Here is a 15,765-nt window from a genome sequence, read left to right as displayed (position 1 = left end):
ACAATGCAACAAAAAGATATAACAACTGTAAATATTTATGCAGCCAGCATTGGAGCACCCAAATACATAAAGCAGCTAACAAGAACATAAAGGAAGTAATCAATAGTAATTAATACCCCACTTATATCAATGGATAGATCATCCATACAGAAAATCAATAAGGAAACATGGCTTTGAATGACACATTGGACCAGATAGAACTAACAGATATATTCAGAACATTCCATCCTACAACAGTGGAATACACATTTTTTTCAAGTGCACATGAAACATTCTCCAGAGTAGATAACATGTTAGGAAACAAACAGTCTCAAGAAATTCAAAATGATTGAAGTCATACCATGTATCTTTTCTGACCACAATGCTATGAAACAAGAAATCAACCACAAGAAAAAATCTGGAAAGAACACAAATAAAAATTTAAAAAAATAAATAAAAATAAAGGTTAAATAATATGCTACCAAACAATGAATGGGTCAAATAAGAAATCAAAAGGACATAAAAAATGCATAGAGACAAATGAAAATGAAAACACAATGGCCCCACATCTTTGGGATGTAATAATAGCTGTTCTAAGAGAGAAGTTTATAGTAATACAGGCGTAGGTCAGGAAGCAAGAAAAATCTCAAATAAACAATAGAACCTTATACTTAAAAGAGCTAGAGAAAGAAGAACAAGCAAAACAAATATCCAGTAGAAGGAAGGACATAATAAAGATTAGAGCAGGTATAAATGAAATAGAAACCAAAACAAACAAATAAATAAACAAAACAAAAAACAATAGAACAGATTAATGAAACCAGGAGCTGGTTCTTTGGAAAGATCAACCAAATTGATAAACCTTTAGCCAGACTCATAAAAAAAAAAGGGGAGAGAGAGAGGGAGAGACGACTCAAAATCAGAAATGAAAGAGGAGAAATAACAACTGTCAACCACAGAAATACAAAGGATTATAAGAATATTATGAAAAGTATGTGTCAAAAAATTGGACAACCTAGAAGAAATGGATAAATTCCTAGAAACATATAACCTACCATAAGTGAATCAGGAAGAAATAGAATATTTGAACAGACTGATTACCGACAAGGAGATTGAATCAGTAATCAAAAAAACTCCCAACAAACAAAAGTCCAGGACTGGATGGTGAATTCTACCAAACATTTAAAGAAGAGTTAATACCTATTCTTCTTAAACGATTAAAAAAAGTAGAAGAGGAAATCTTCCAAGTTTATTCTATGAGATCATCATTACCCTGATACAAAAACCAGTTAAAGTCACTACAAAAAAGAGTACTACAGACCAATATTTCTGATGAACATAGATGTAAAAATACTTAACAAAATATTAACAAACCAAATCCAACATTACCTTAAAAAATCATTCACCATGATGAAATGAGATCCCCAGGAAGGATGTAGGTGTGGCTCAATATTCACAAATCAATGAATACATCATGTTAATAAGAGAAATGATAAAAACCATACGATTATTTCAGTAGATGTAGAAAAAAACATTTAACAATATACAACATCCATGTATGATAAAAATCCTCAACAAAGTAGGGTTAGAAGGAACTTACTTCAACATAATAAAGGCTTTATGTGAAAAAACCCACAGCTAACATCATACTCAAAGGTGAAAAACTGGAACTTTTCTCCTAAGATCAGGAACAAGACAAGGATGTCCACTCTCACCACTTTTATTCAGCATAGTACTGGAAATCCTAGCCACAGCAATCAGACAACAAAGAGAAATAAAAGGCGTCCAAATTGGTAAGCAGAAGGTAAAACTTCCACTATTTGCAGATGACATGATACTTTAAACCCTAAAGACTATCAAAAAACTACTTCAGTAAGGTTTCAGGATACAACATCAATATGCAGAAATCTGTTGCACTTCTATACACTAATAACTAAGTAGCAGAAAGAGACATTAAGAAAACAATCTTGTTTACAATTGCACCAAAAATAATAAAATATTGGAATAAACTTACACTACCAGGTATTTACCCAAAGGATACAAAAATGCTGATTCAAAGGAGCACATGCACCCAATATTTTTAGCAGCATTATCAACAATAGCCAAATTATGGAAAGAGCCCAAATATCCATTGACTGATGAATGGATAAAGAAGATGTGGTATATATTATATATATATATATATATATCTTACTCAGCTGTAAAAAAGAATGAAATCTTGCCATTTGCAATGACGTGGATGGAGCTAGAGTGTATTATGCTAAGAGGAATAAGTCAGAGAAAGACAAATACCATATGATTTCACTCATATGTGAAATTTAAGAAACAAAACAGATGAACATGAGAGAAGGGGGAATAAAAGAGAGGGAAGCAAACCATAAGAGACTTAACTATAGAGAACAAACAGGGTTGATGGAGGGAGGTGGGCAGGGAATCGGCTAAATGAGTGATAGGTATTAAGGAAGACCCTTGTGATGAGCACTGGGTGTTATATGTAAGTGATGAATCACTAAATTCTACAGCTGAATATATTATTACCCTATATGTTAAATAACTAGAATTTAAATAAAAACTTGAAACAAAAAAAGGTGAAAAGTTTGTACTCTGAAAACTATAAAACATTGATGAAAGAAATTGGAGATGACAAAAACAAATGGAAAGGTAGTCAATGCTCATGGATTAGAAGAAAAAATATTGTTAAAATGTCCATACTACCAAAGCAATCTACAGATTTAGTGTAATCCCTATTAAAATACTGAAAGCATTTTTCACAAAACAAGAACAAACAATCCTAATTTTTTTTTGAAGATTTTATTTATTTATTTGCCAGAGAGAGAGAGAGGGAGAGTACAAGCAGGGGGAGTGGCAGGCAAAGGGAGAAGCAGACTCCTTGCTAAGCAAGGAGCCGGATGTGGGACTCAATCCCAAGACCCTGAGATCATGACCTGAGCCAAAGGCAGACACTTAACCATTTGAGCCACCCAGGCTCCCCAACAATCCTAAAATTTTTATGGAACTAGAAAAGACATTGAATAGGAATCTTGAGAAAGAAGAAAAAAACTGGCGGTATCACAATCCCAGATTTCAAGATATACTACAAAGCTGTAGTAATCAAAACCATATTGGAGTGGCACAAAAATATGCACATAGATTAATAGAACAGAATAGAAAGCCCAGAAGTTAACCAATGGATTATATGGTCAAGTAATCTTTGACAAAGGAGGCAAGAATATGCAATGGGAAAAAGACAGTCTTTTCAACAAATGGTGATGGGAAAACTGGACAGCTACATGCAAAAGAATGAAACTAGACCACTTTTCTTTCACCATTCAGAAAAATGAACTCAAAATGGAATCAAGACTTAAATGTGAGACCCGAAACCATTAAAATTCTAAAAGAGAGCACAGGTAGTAATTTCTCTTGTATCAGTCATAGCAACATTTTTCTAGATATGTTTCCTACAGCAAGGGAAATAAAAGCAAAAGTAAACTATTGGGACTATATCAAAATAAAGAGCTTCTGCACAGCAAAGGAAATAATCAACAAAACAAGAGGACAACCTACTCAATGAGAGAAGATATTTGCAAATGACATATTCTGTATGGTGTTAGGATCCAAAATATGTAAAGAATTTATATAAGTCAACACCCAAAAAACAAATAATCCAATTAAAAAATGGGCAGAAGAGGGGCCCCTGGGTGGCTCAGTTGGTTAAGCATCTGCCTTTGGCTTGGGTCATGACCCCAAGGTCCTAGGATGGAGCCCCACGTCTGGCTTCCTGCTCAGTGGGGAGTCTGCCTCTCCCTCTCCCGCTCCCCCCCCACTCATGCTCTCTCTCTCTCTCTGTGGGATGAATAAAATCTTTTAAGAAATGGGCAGAAGACTACAACAGACCTTTCTCCAAAGAAGACATACAGATGGCCAACAAACATATGAAAAGGTGTTCAACATCAATCATCATTGGGGAAATGCAGACCAAAACCACAATGAAATATCGCCTCACACCTGTCAGAATGGCTAAAACCCAAAACACGAGTAACAACAAGTATTTTCAAGGATGTGAAGAAAAAGGAACCCTCCTGCAACATTGATGGGAATGCAAATGGTGTAGCCACTGCAATAAAGAGTATGGAGTTCCTCAAAAAATTAAAAATTATATGATGCAGCATTTCTACTAATGGTATCTACCCAAAGAATACAAAAACACCAATTCAAAAAGATATATGCACTCTTATGTTTATTACAGCATACTTTACAGTAGTCAAATAATGGAAGCAACCCAAGTGTCCAGTGATAGGTGAATAGATAAAGAAGAGGTGATACACACACAAACACACACACACACACACACACACACTCTCTCTCTCTGAATGGAATATTTCTCAGTCATGAAAAAGAAGGAAAATCTTGCCATTTGCAACAACATGAAGGAATCTAGAGGGTATAATGCTAAGTTAAATATGTCAGCAGAGTAAGACAAATACTATGTGATTTCACTCATATGTGGAATTGTGGAATTTAAGAAACAAAACAAATGAGCAGAGAAAAAAAGAGAGGAACAAATAAACAGACTCTTATAGAGAAGAAACCAGAGGGGAGGTGGGAGGGAGGATGGGTGAAATAGGTGAAGGGGATTAAGAGTACGCTTATAGTGATAAACACTAATCAATGTATAAAATCACTATACTGCATACCTGAAACTATTAATTATATTGGAATTAAAAAATGCATAAAGCAAAAAAATGCTAGATACAAGTAAAGCAGATTAGATATGGCAGAAAAATGTCAGCGAATTTTAAGGTGTAGGAATAGAAACTACTGAAAATCAAAAGTAGAGATTAAAAAGATTGATAAAATGGACATCAGTGAATTGTGGGAATGTGAATCAAAAGCAGTTAGAGAAATGCATTGTGATAGGTATTGGGTTCTTCCTAAATGCCAGATTCTGTGCAAAACACTGCACGTTTATTATCTCATTTATCACTAGGACGTGGGTACTGCATTTGTCCATTTGTCCCAATTTTATGTGAGGAAAGTATAAAATCACAACAATGACATCAAGCAAATGTTTAATTATAAAATAAAACCTTTTATTTGTATAAGCCTTTAAAATTTTTCAAAGCTTTTATTTTCTTTGAAGCTCACAATAGAACTAGACATTCAGCTGGGTAATTACTATTAAATACAAGATATTAAGTGTTTTATTTAAAGTAACATAATTAGCAGAACCAAAAGGATAAATCAACTTTCCTAACCCTTTTTTATTTGCTGTTCCATTTCTATGAATCCTGCTACTGTTACAGAGGTCAGAAAGGAAGAAAAGAAATTTTGCCTAAAGTCAGAAAAGCCTCACAGTTAAAATTGGAAAAGGACCAGGTTTAAAAATACCAATCATAATTTCACATTCAGAAGAGGGTATTTATGGTACTAGAGGTAGAGAGAATACTCAAGGAAAGACTCCAGGAAGAAAGCTCTGAAGATCCATTCAAGAGGTAACAGATAATAAACATTGGCTGAAGAAGAGATTTCATGGAGGGACATGTTACAAGAAAGCCGGAAAAATAGCTTGAATCCAAATTACTGAAAACTTTGAATGCCACAAAATTTCAAATAGGAGCAGGAACATTTAAATCTCAACTGTTTGAAATCTGTCTTTTAGGATGTTTGGGCCACAGGAATACCTGTAGTCTTAGCAGTCATCCCAACAATCACCGTGAACACCCAGAGGTAATTGAACTTAGGATGATTTTATTCGCATCTAATAGCCCTGATGATTGTATAAAAGGAACCCAACTTTTTTTTTTAATCTATAAACTAGAAAGAGTGGGAAAAGTGACACTGGCAAGCAGAGACAAGCATGAAGAATTGAAGAGCTGAAGAGATGTGGGACCATAATGGCATTGGTAGAAGCTGCATTAGCATCCGCATTTATTAAAAACTGATGGAGGCTGTGAACAAGGGCGGTGCCGGCCACAGCACAGAGAAAATGTTGTAAAGGGACAGATGATAGAAGAGACATGGTAAATATGGAGTGACCTACATTTCATCCACTTTTAAATTTTTCATTGAACTATTAAATTAGAAATATAGAAGTGCCATTGAATGTCAGCTTTTTTGTCTCATAAAAATGCTAGAAAATTGTCCTTTCCTTTGTTTCTACCCTATATCCACTGAGAAAGGTCATATTTAGGCAAGATTCCTTTAGGCACATACAATTCAATATTCTGAGTGATTCTTGCATCAGTAGGACTACTAGGGGGCTGCATGTGGCAATCATGTTAACTTGGCTCCCAGTGTGATATCTTTCATTAGAAATTTGTACTATAATTCTACATTTTGGGGTATTATTTCCTGTTAGGTAAACTGCTACTGTTTTGTTCTCATGATTTCTTCAAGAAAACTTCCACTACCACTCAGTATTGAAGTAATAATATTAGCAAGTTTTCTTTACCTTTCCTCCTTACTCAATCTTCCATATAGGAGTGATTATCAGATTAATAAGTTGGCAAAAGTCTGCTATTTTTCTGATACAAATTTTTCTTTTGGGCAGTGTGAGAGATGAGTCCTCTTATGTAGTCTTCTATTATTTTCTTCTTCAAAGCAGCCTGTATGTTGTCTTTCCTTGGCTTGTCAAATTCAGTGGACCAGGCTCTGCTCTTGCAGGAAATGTCTACAGTTGTCTTGTTGCCCTTGCAGGGTCTGTGTGGGTAAGAAAATCACTGCTAAACAGTAGAGGAAGATTATTCAAGGCACCTGATTCCATTTGAAGGTTATTATCCTCCTTAAACTTCCATTATAGCTATGTACAATTTACTGTTGCATTTGCTATAAAAATGTGGAGGACACTGTCCTATCATTGAACCAAAATTTCCTGTGGAAAGTTCTTCTTGAGATTCCTTTAGAATTTTGTAGTGAGAAATTAAATGCTTCTCACAAGCAAATGGTGTGCTGCTTCTTTCTGTTTTATAAACAAAACAATATGCCAAATTGTATTTCTCTTGTTGCTTCCTAAAAAAGTAGGTCCACTTTTGAAACTCACCTGATCAACTATGTTGATATGTGGTTTAGTAATGCAATAGCCTCCTTTTCCATGATTTTGTTTTTACATTTTTATTCTTTCATTTCATTGTTTATACTTTTGTGATAAGCCATCTCAAATCCTTTGTGGAAAGAGGTAGGGTGGATATAAATGTGATTACAAAAACTGTTGCTGATTTTGCAGAATTCAATTATTCATGATTCATGATTCAATTAAGAAGATAGGCATGGGAAATTAATAATTATAAGGCATTAGTATAGAGTTATGTACAAAGCTCTATGGAGGAAAACAAAAGTAACATTGCTTAGGAAAATTGGGAAAGTTTTCCTAGGAGTAAAGACATTTTACCTGATTAGTATAGGATGAGTAGGAGTTTTATAGGTACAGAAAGTTGGGAAATGTATTTCTGACAGAAAGACTTATGTAAAGAGAAGTAGACTTATTTGTTGAAAATGTGTGATGATTTGAGGACAGTGCATTTAATTTTAAGTTTCTATCTTGTAAAATGAAGTAAGATAGGATTGTAGACCACAGCCCACAGACCAAATCTGACCTCTGATTTTTCTTAATAGGGCCCTAAAAATGGTTTAAGGTTGTTGAATGAATGAATAAATGAATGAATGAATGAATTAACAAATAAATAAATAGTTCAGACAGATCATATATGACCCACAAAGCCTAGAATTTTTAATACTTAATATTTACAGGAAAAGCTCGTGAGCCCCTGATGTAGGATATAATATAAAACTAGTATAATACTATATATGCTACGTATATACACACATACATACTGTATATACTATGTAGTACTAGTATATAGTATAAAACTAAAGAATATATATGACCTAGAATCAGGTATATAGAAATATCTTCCTATGATGATAAAAAATATTTAGACATTGGATCATGTTTTCTTTAAGAAAATTTACCACAAAGGGCACCTGGGTGACTCAGTCAGTTAAGCGTCTGCCTTCAGCTCAGGTCATGATCCCAGGGTCCTGAGATTGAGCCCCGCATCGCACTCCCTGCTCAGCGGGGAGTCTGCTTCTCCCTCTCCCTCTGTTCCTCCCCCCTTCTTGTGCTCTCTCTCTCTCTAGCTCTCTCTTAAATAAATACATAAATCTTTTTAAAAAAGAAAATTTACCACAGATTCTTGACATGGTCAGTTACCATTTATAACCCATGGTCAGATGTGTTTTAAGTGACCTAGAATGATGGGTGCAGGTTCATATGAAGGAGCATGATTCTCAATGAGGAGCTTGTTTTTGTGGTATATAAATTAGATGCTATTTTGAATGTTACTACAGAATTAAAGAACATTGGAGAAAGCCTTTTGGAAAATGACAGCTTTGGCCTTTGATTCTCTACTTATACCTGTAAATACATACATACATACATACATACACACACACACACACACACACACACACACACAGTCTCACACATAACTATGCAAGAAAACATAGAAATTCCTTTAACAGTACATCCTTCAGTCAACACTCTGAAGACCAAAATCACCATTTAAAAAAATGGTTGACATACTTTTAAGAAATCAAGTTCTAGTTTCCATTGTAGTTGCTATACCTTTTACCTCATGTACAATACCACTTTTAGCTGAACCATTATAGAATATTCCACTCGAGTGCCCAAGAGTAACTAACAACTATAATGAAGACAGTGAATCATAAAATAAAAGCTATATTATGTTATTTGGATCCCTTTTAGGAAGGAAAGGAAATGTAGAGTGGATTTTACTATGATTTCTCCTCAGCATCTCAAGTGATACATTAATGAAGGATTTTGCATTGCCAACATTTTACTTTATATTTAACTTAATTACTTAATTCACTTCTAGTCACCGGATACCAAGCCATTAACTTTAGATTGGTGCCCGTCCTTTTTATAGCTGGAAGTAGAATCTTCTCTGAAATCCTTTAGCATTTTATGTACATTTCTTCAATGGCACATGTCAATTTAATCCTAGAATTTTAATTATTTTTGTACATGTCTTCATTTTAGACTATCAGATACTTAAGGAAAACGTCCTTTTGTTTTTCATATGTATATTTAAATAATACTTTATTAATACATTATGTACATTATGTTAAAGAAAAAATATCTGTTAGTTTTTACTGTACAGCTCTAAAATTATTATTGTAAATTACTTCATAGCTTTGTTTTGAGTCTTATAAAAATGTTTATGTACAACATTTATAACAAGTGTGTGTTACATTCAGACTTGAAAATTTCCAAATTTTACCCAATTACAACAGTCTTTGTATTTAGCCCTATTTTAATATAACTGATAATTTCCTTTTTCACAAATATAAATGAGGCTAAGTGATATTGTATATTTAGGCTCAAAATTCTATCAAAGTTTGGTACTTTCAATATGTATTAGAATTAAGTTTTTACCTTAACAAATACCTAACACCACAAGATTTATTTTAATGGACTAAGGCATTTGCTCTTGTTTTAATGACTCAGTGGTATTAAATCCTGCATATCAGTCACTATTCACTGAGATACAAATTTTCTATTTAAAATGCACTAATCAAAGTGCCCTTTCAACTCCCAAAACTGTTCAATTTAAGGTGAGATTATTTCACCGAATTTAATATCTGTCATTATTTCATTTTCATATTTACACTCTTGTTTTACTATCCATTCAATCTGTTATTCCTAAGATAACTAAGAATTATAAACCCCGAGTAAAGTCATTTACCATTTTTCATCTCTATAGATTCTCAGTATTGTGGAGGTACAGTTTTTCCTGTACTTCTTCCTTGGGGATGTCTATCTAAGGTTAGAATTATTTTGGAGGTTAGTGGCACCACTGGGTCTACATGAGTTTTATGTGAAAAGGCAGACTGTACAACCTTCAGAGATCTATTTTTCAGACAGCAAGACTGCTTCTTTCCTACCCTCCTGCCAAACCAGTAAATAAGTGTTGGTGCTCCCAGAGTAGTTCTCCTTTCCTTCAAGATGATTGCTCATTAAGGTGTCATCCTTCATTAAAGGATCATGTCTGTTGGTTAAAATATGAGTCATGAAATTGTATGGAACCAGAAAAGACCCCGAATAGCCAGAGGAATGTTGAAAAAGAAAAGCAAAGCCGGTGGCATCACAATTCCGGACTTCCAGCTCTATTACAAAGCTGTCATCATCAAGACAGTATGGTACTGGCACAAAAACAGACACATAGATCAAAGGAACAAAATAGAGAGCCCAGAAATGGACCTTCAACTCTATGGTCAACTAATCTTCAACAAAGCAGGAAAGAATGTCCAATGGAAAAAAGACAGTCTCTTCAACAAATGATGTTGGGAAAATTGGACAGCCACATGAAGAAGAATGAAATTGGACCATTTCCTTACACCATACACAAAAATAGACTCAAAATGGATGAAAAACCTAAATGTGAGACAAGAATCCATCAAAATCCTTGAGGAGAACGCAGGCAGCAACCTCTTTGACCTCAGCCGCAGCAACTTCTTCCTAGAAACATCGCCAAAGGCAAGGGAAGCAAAGGCAAAAATGAGCTATTGGGATTTCATCAAGATAAAAAGCTTTTGCACAGCAAAGGAAACAGTCAACAAAACCAAAAGACAACTGACAGAATTGGAGAAGATATTTGCAAATGACACATCAGATAAAGGGATAGTATCCAAAATCTATAAAGAACTTACCAAACTCAACACCCAAAGAACAAAGAATCCAATCAAGAAATGGGCAGAAGACATGAACAGACATCTTTCCAAAGAAGACATCCAAATGGTCAACAGACACATGAAAAAGTGCTCAACATCGCTCGTCATCAGGGAAATCCAAATCAAAACCTCAATGAGATACCACCTCACACCAGTCAGAATGGCTAAAATGAACAAGTCAGGAAACGACAGATGTTGGTGGGGATGCGGAGAAAGGGGAACCCTCCTACACTGCTGGTAGGAATGCACGCTGGTGCAACCACTCTAGAAAACAGTATGGAGGTTCCTCAAAAAGTTGAAAATAGAGCTACCCTATGACCCAGCAATTGCACTCCTGGGTATTTACCCCAAAGATACAAATGTAGTGATCCTAAGGGGTACATGCACCCCAATGTTTATAACAGCAATGTCCACAATAGCCAAACTGTGGAAAGAGCCAAGATGTCCATCAACAGATGAATGGATAAAGAAGATATGGTGTATATATATACAATGGAATACTATGCAGCCATTAAAAAGCCCCTGAAATCTTGCCATTTGCAATGATGTGGTTGGAACTAGAGGGTATTATGTTAAGCGAAATAAGTCAATCAGAGAAAGACAAGTATCATATGATCTCACTGATATGAGGAATTTGAGAAACAAGACAGAGGATCATAGGGGAAGGGAGGGAAAAATGAAACAAGATGAAACAAGAGAGGGAGACAAACCATAAGAGACTCTTAATCTCAGGAAACAAACTGAGGGTTGCTGGAGTGGTGGGGGGTGGGAGGGATGGGGTGGCTGGGTGATAGACATTGGGGAGGGTATGTGCTATGGTGAGCGCAGTGAATTGTGTAAGACTGATGAATCACAGACCTGTACCTCTGAAACAAATAATACATTATATGTTAAAAAAAAAAAAAAGATAGTAGGAAGGGAAAAATGAAGGGGGGGAATCGGAGTGGGAGACAAACCATGAGAGATTATGGGCTCTGAGAAACAAACTGAGGGTTTTAGAGGGGAGGGGGCGATATGTGTTAGCCCGGTGATGGGTATTAAGGAGGGCACGTATTGCATGGAGCACCGGGTGTTATACACAAACAATGAATCATGGAACACATCACAAACTAATGATGTACTGTATGGTGACTAACATAACATAATAAAATAAAATTAAAAAAAGAATATTAAGTATGATGTAAGGATCAGTGGCTAGATTGTTGATTGTGGTTCATTTTAATAACCTTCTTTCCTCAGTAATTTGCAGAGATTTCAATGGACCATCCTCTTGATAGTAACTCTGTATTGGATTGGATTTAAGGGAGGAACAAGTGGAAAAGTATGGTGCAAGGGGTGATTTGTTCCAGATAACTCTTGTGCACAACTTCATATTTGGTTGTCTTCATTTGTTCATTACTCCAGCCATGGCAGTTTTGAATCCGTTCTGCATGTGCTCTGAGAGTATCTCACATCAGTCCTTTGCTATACATAATTATTAGTTTCCTGCCCTTTACTGCCATCACAATACACAGTAGATTACTAACTTAGAGACTCCTCGATATAGGCCAGATATGTATTGTTTTTACTTCTTATACAATGATCATTTTTCAAGCATGCTTCTAAGTTGATAGAATGCTTTTAAAATACATTCTTTCATTTGGTTTTGCAATAATTTTTAGGGGATATGTAAAATGAACTACATTTTATAAATTTAAGAAATATAAACTCAGAGGAAATTGACTTGAACAATGTCAGTTGGGAAAAGAATAACAGTTGTGTAAAACAGGTTTTTTTAGCTTTCAAGCTTGAACATTTTCACTCTATGACCCAGCTCTTCTTTTTCCTCCTAATAGTCAATTGTTCACATATAAATATAAATTTGGTTATATTTATGTATCCTTCTCAACATTATCTGACAGATAGAACTGACTAGACCAATTGAGCAGAGACATTTATAAGCATATGGAAAATTTAGTAAACTAAATGTTATTTCAGTAACATAGACAACTACTTTTCTTCAGGGTTATTATACTTTTCATTCCTGTAAAGTATTTATTTTTCATCTTTTTATTATGGAAAAAATTCAAATGTACATAAAAATTGAAAGGAATTTGAATTGAACATAATTCTATAGTTAACATTTTACCACACATGTTTATTGCATATCTATCCCTCTCTCCATTCTTCTATTAATCCATCTTCCTCAAGCAGTTATAATTGTGTTTAAAAGTTTTTCTCCATAATTCTAATATTTGTTTCATTTGGTATAGGTCTCTATTGCATTACTATTTTTTTCTCTTAAGAATGGGTCATATTGGGGCGCCTGGGTGGCTCAGACATTGGGCGTCTGCCTTTGGCTCAGGTCATGATCCCAGGGTCCTCGGATTGAGTCCCGCTTCGGGCTCCCTGCTCAGTGGGAAGCCTGCTTCTCCCTCTCCCACTCCCCCTGCTTGTGTTCCCTCTCTTGCGGTCTCTCTCTCTGTGTCAAATAAATAAATAAAATCTTAAAAAAAAAAAAAAGAATGGTTCATATTTTCTTGTTTCTGTGATATGTAATTCTGGATTTCATCTTGGGCACTGTAAATTCTATGTTGTAGAACATTTGGATTGTTAGGTTCTGCCAAAGTAATTTTCTAAGCAGCATTTAACTTTGGTAAACTAAACTACAGTCTCTGATTTACTTGTCTGCTTTGAGTCTGCTCTGTGCATGTATGGTTCAAAGGTCAATCAGGTATTTGGCTATTAGCCTAATTTGAGCTTCTGTTTTCTGGCATCTTTTTTTCAAGGATTTGCATCTTCACTTTTTAGTGGCTGTGGTGCTTTGAACACTGTCCTCTAATTCTGCTAGCCAGTATGACCTTGTGTTTTCCATCAGAGTTTTAGCTAACTCACATGGTTCAAACTGGAGAGCCTACCATTTGGCCAAATGTGATAAAAAGAGAAGTTCTCAAGCTCTGTTCTCTTCATCCAAGTCTCAACTTCTCTCCCATCTGCTTTTATTTGTTCACCTAGTGGATCAGGTAGCTGTTGTGTGCTTTGTTTTGTTTTCTAAATATTCTGTCCAGGCTTTATAGTTACTATTTGTTGCATGGTTGTTCTTTTAGGAGTTAGTCAGCCATACTAGGAGCAGAACTCTCATGGCCACCTTTTAACTTATACATTTCTATGATCAAAACCCTTTTTGCTTTTATAGGATTTCTTATAAATATTAATGATCTATTTAAGTCATGTAGGTTATTAAATAACAATTTTACCTGTTTATATTCCTACTTAAGGTGGACTTTTTTTTTCATTGCCTATGTTCATCTGTTTTTTTCTTAAATTACAGAAAGGGGAACCCTCTTACACTGTTGGTTGGAATGCAAATTATAGTCACTCTGGAAAACAGTATGGAGGTTCCACAAAAAGTTAAAAATAGAACTCCTTATGACCCAGCAATTGCACTACTAGATATTTACCCAAAGGATACAAACATACTGATTTGAAGGGAGACATGCACCCCAATGTTTATAGCAGTATTATCAACAATAGCTAAATTAAGGAAAGAGCCCCAATGTCCATCGACCAATGAATGAATAAAGAAGATGTGGTATATATATATGTACAAAGGTGGACCTTTTTATTTTTTAAAGATTTTATTTATTTATTTGTCAGAGAGAGAGAGAGCACAAGCAGGGGGAGTGGCAGGCAGAGGGAGAAGCAGGCTCCCCACTGAGCAAGGATCCCAATGGGGGACTGGATCCCAGGACCCTGGGATCATGACCTGAGCAAAAGGCCAACACTTAACCAACTGAGCCATCCAGGTGTCCCAAAGGTAGACTTATTTAATTAAACAAATTTGTCCCAAATTTATGATAATCCAAAGGTACAAGCAAGAGCTATTTTATCTGCAGGCTATGAGAAATAATAAAGTATTCCCAGAAGCATAGGTAAAAGAAAGTGCTTACATAGCCTCTAGCCAGAGGAAACATCATACAATTGAACTGAGTGTTTGAGAATTTAAGGAAGATCATTCAGTGGGTGGTTGGAGTGATACTGGAAAACAGGATTCTTGACCTTAACCAAGTGACTTTTGCCTGTGCCACACTGTTTCTTGATGAAATAAATGACATTAACTTTTCAGCAGTCATGCAATCTTTAATCAGGATGGTCATTTAAAACATTACAGTCAATTAGGTCAAAGAGGTCTTTTTTTTTCTTTTTTTTTTTAAAGATTTTATTTATTTATTTGACAGAGCGAGATACAGCGGGAGAGAGAGCACAAGCAGGGGGAGCAGGAGAGGGAGAAGCAGACTCCCCGCTGAGCAGGGAGCCCGATGTGGGGCTCGATCCCAGGACCCTGGGATCATGACCTGAGCTGAAGGCAGACGCTTAACAACTGAGCCACCCAGGCGCCCCTCAAAGAGGTCTTTTATTGATTTGTTGACATTCAGATAACCTCACTCATGGCCATGAAACCCATTGATATTGTGGTTCTCATTTTGGTTATTGCCTTCTTTCCCACATTCAAAACACAAAACTAAACTGTAGGACAAGAGGAGTAATTGGTTAGACTGTTTCTATTCAATATCCTTCATGCTAATACCTTCCAGGCAGAATAATAAAGTTACTGTGACATTTTTCTCTAAAGTTAAGCAACTTACTAAATCATATAGAAAGCATGTATTTTAATCATTTCAATACGTGCTTATTTATTGTCTTTCACAGTACTTTATTTACATAATAGAAGTCCAATATTTTAACATAAAATATTTGAGTCATTATAAAACAATGAAAAAGGTCTATGCTAACACATCAGGTGACAGCATTTGTAGAGATTTTGTGAATAGAAATTAAGCTTTGCAGTAGAGCATTTCAGAAATGTGTCCTGATGGCTATTTAAAAACTAGTTCACAGACATGTTTTCTGATGAATATGAATCTTGGGCACAGATTTATTTCAGCATCTTCCAAATGGCAACAGCTATAATGCACAAAACAATTTTTGTCCTGTCACCACTTCACTAATCAAATGTCAGTCCCTTCTCCAGATCTCATGTCTGATCAACAAAGGCCC

This window comes from Phoca vitulina, unplaced genomic scaffold (assembly GCF_004348235.1).
Source record: "Phoca vitulina isolate PV1807 unplaced genomic scaffold, GSC_HSeal_1.0 scaffold2, whole genome shotgun sequence".
NCBI classification, from domain to species: domain Eukaryota; kingdom Metazoa; phylum Chordata; class Mammalia; order Carnivora; family Phocidae; genus Phoca; species Phoca vitulina.
This window is presented reverse-complemented; position numbering follows the sequence as displayed.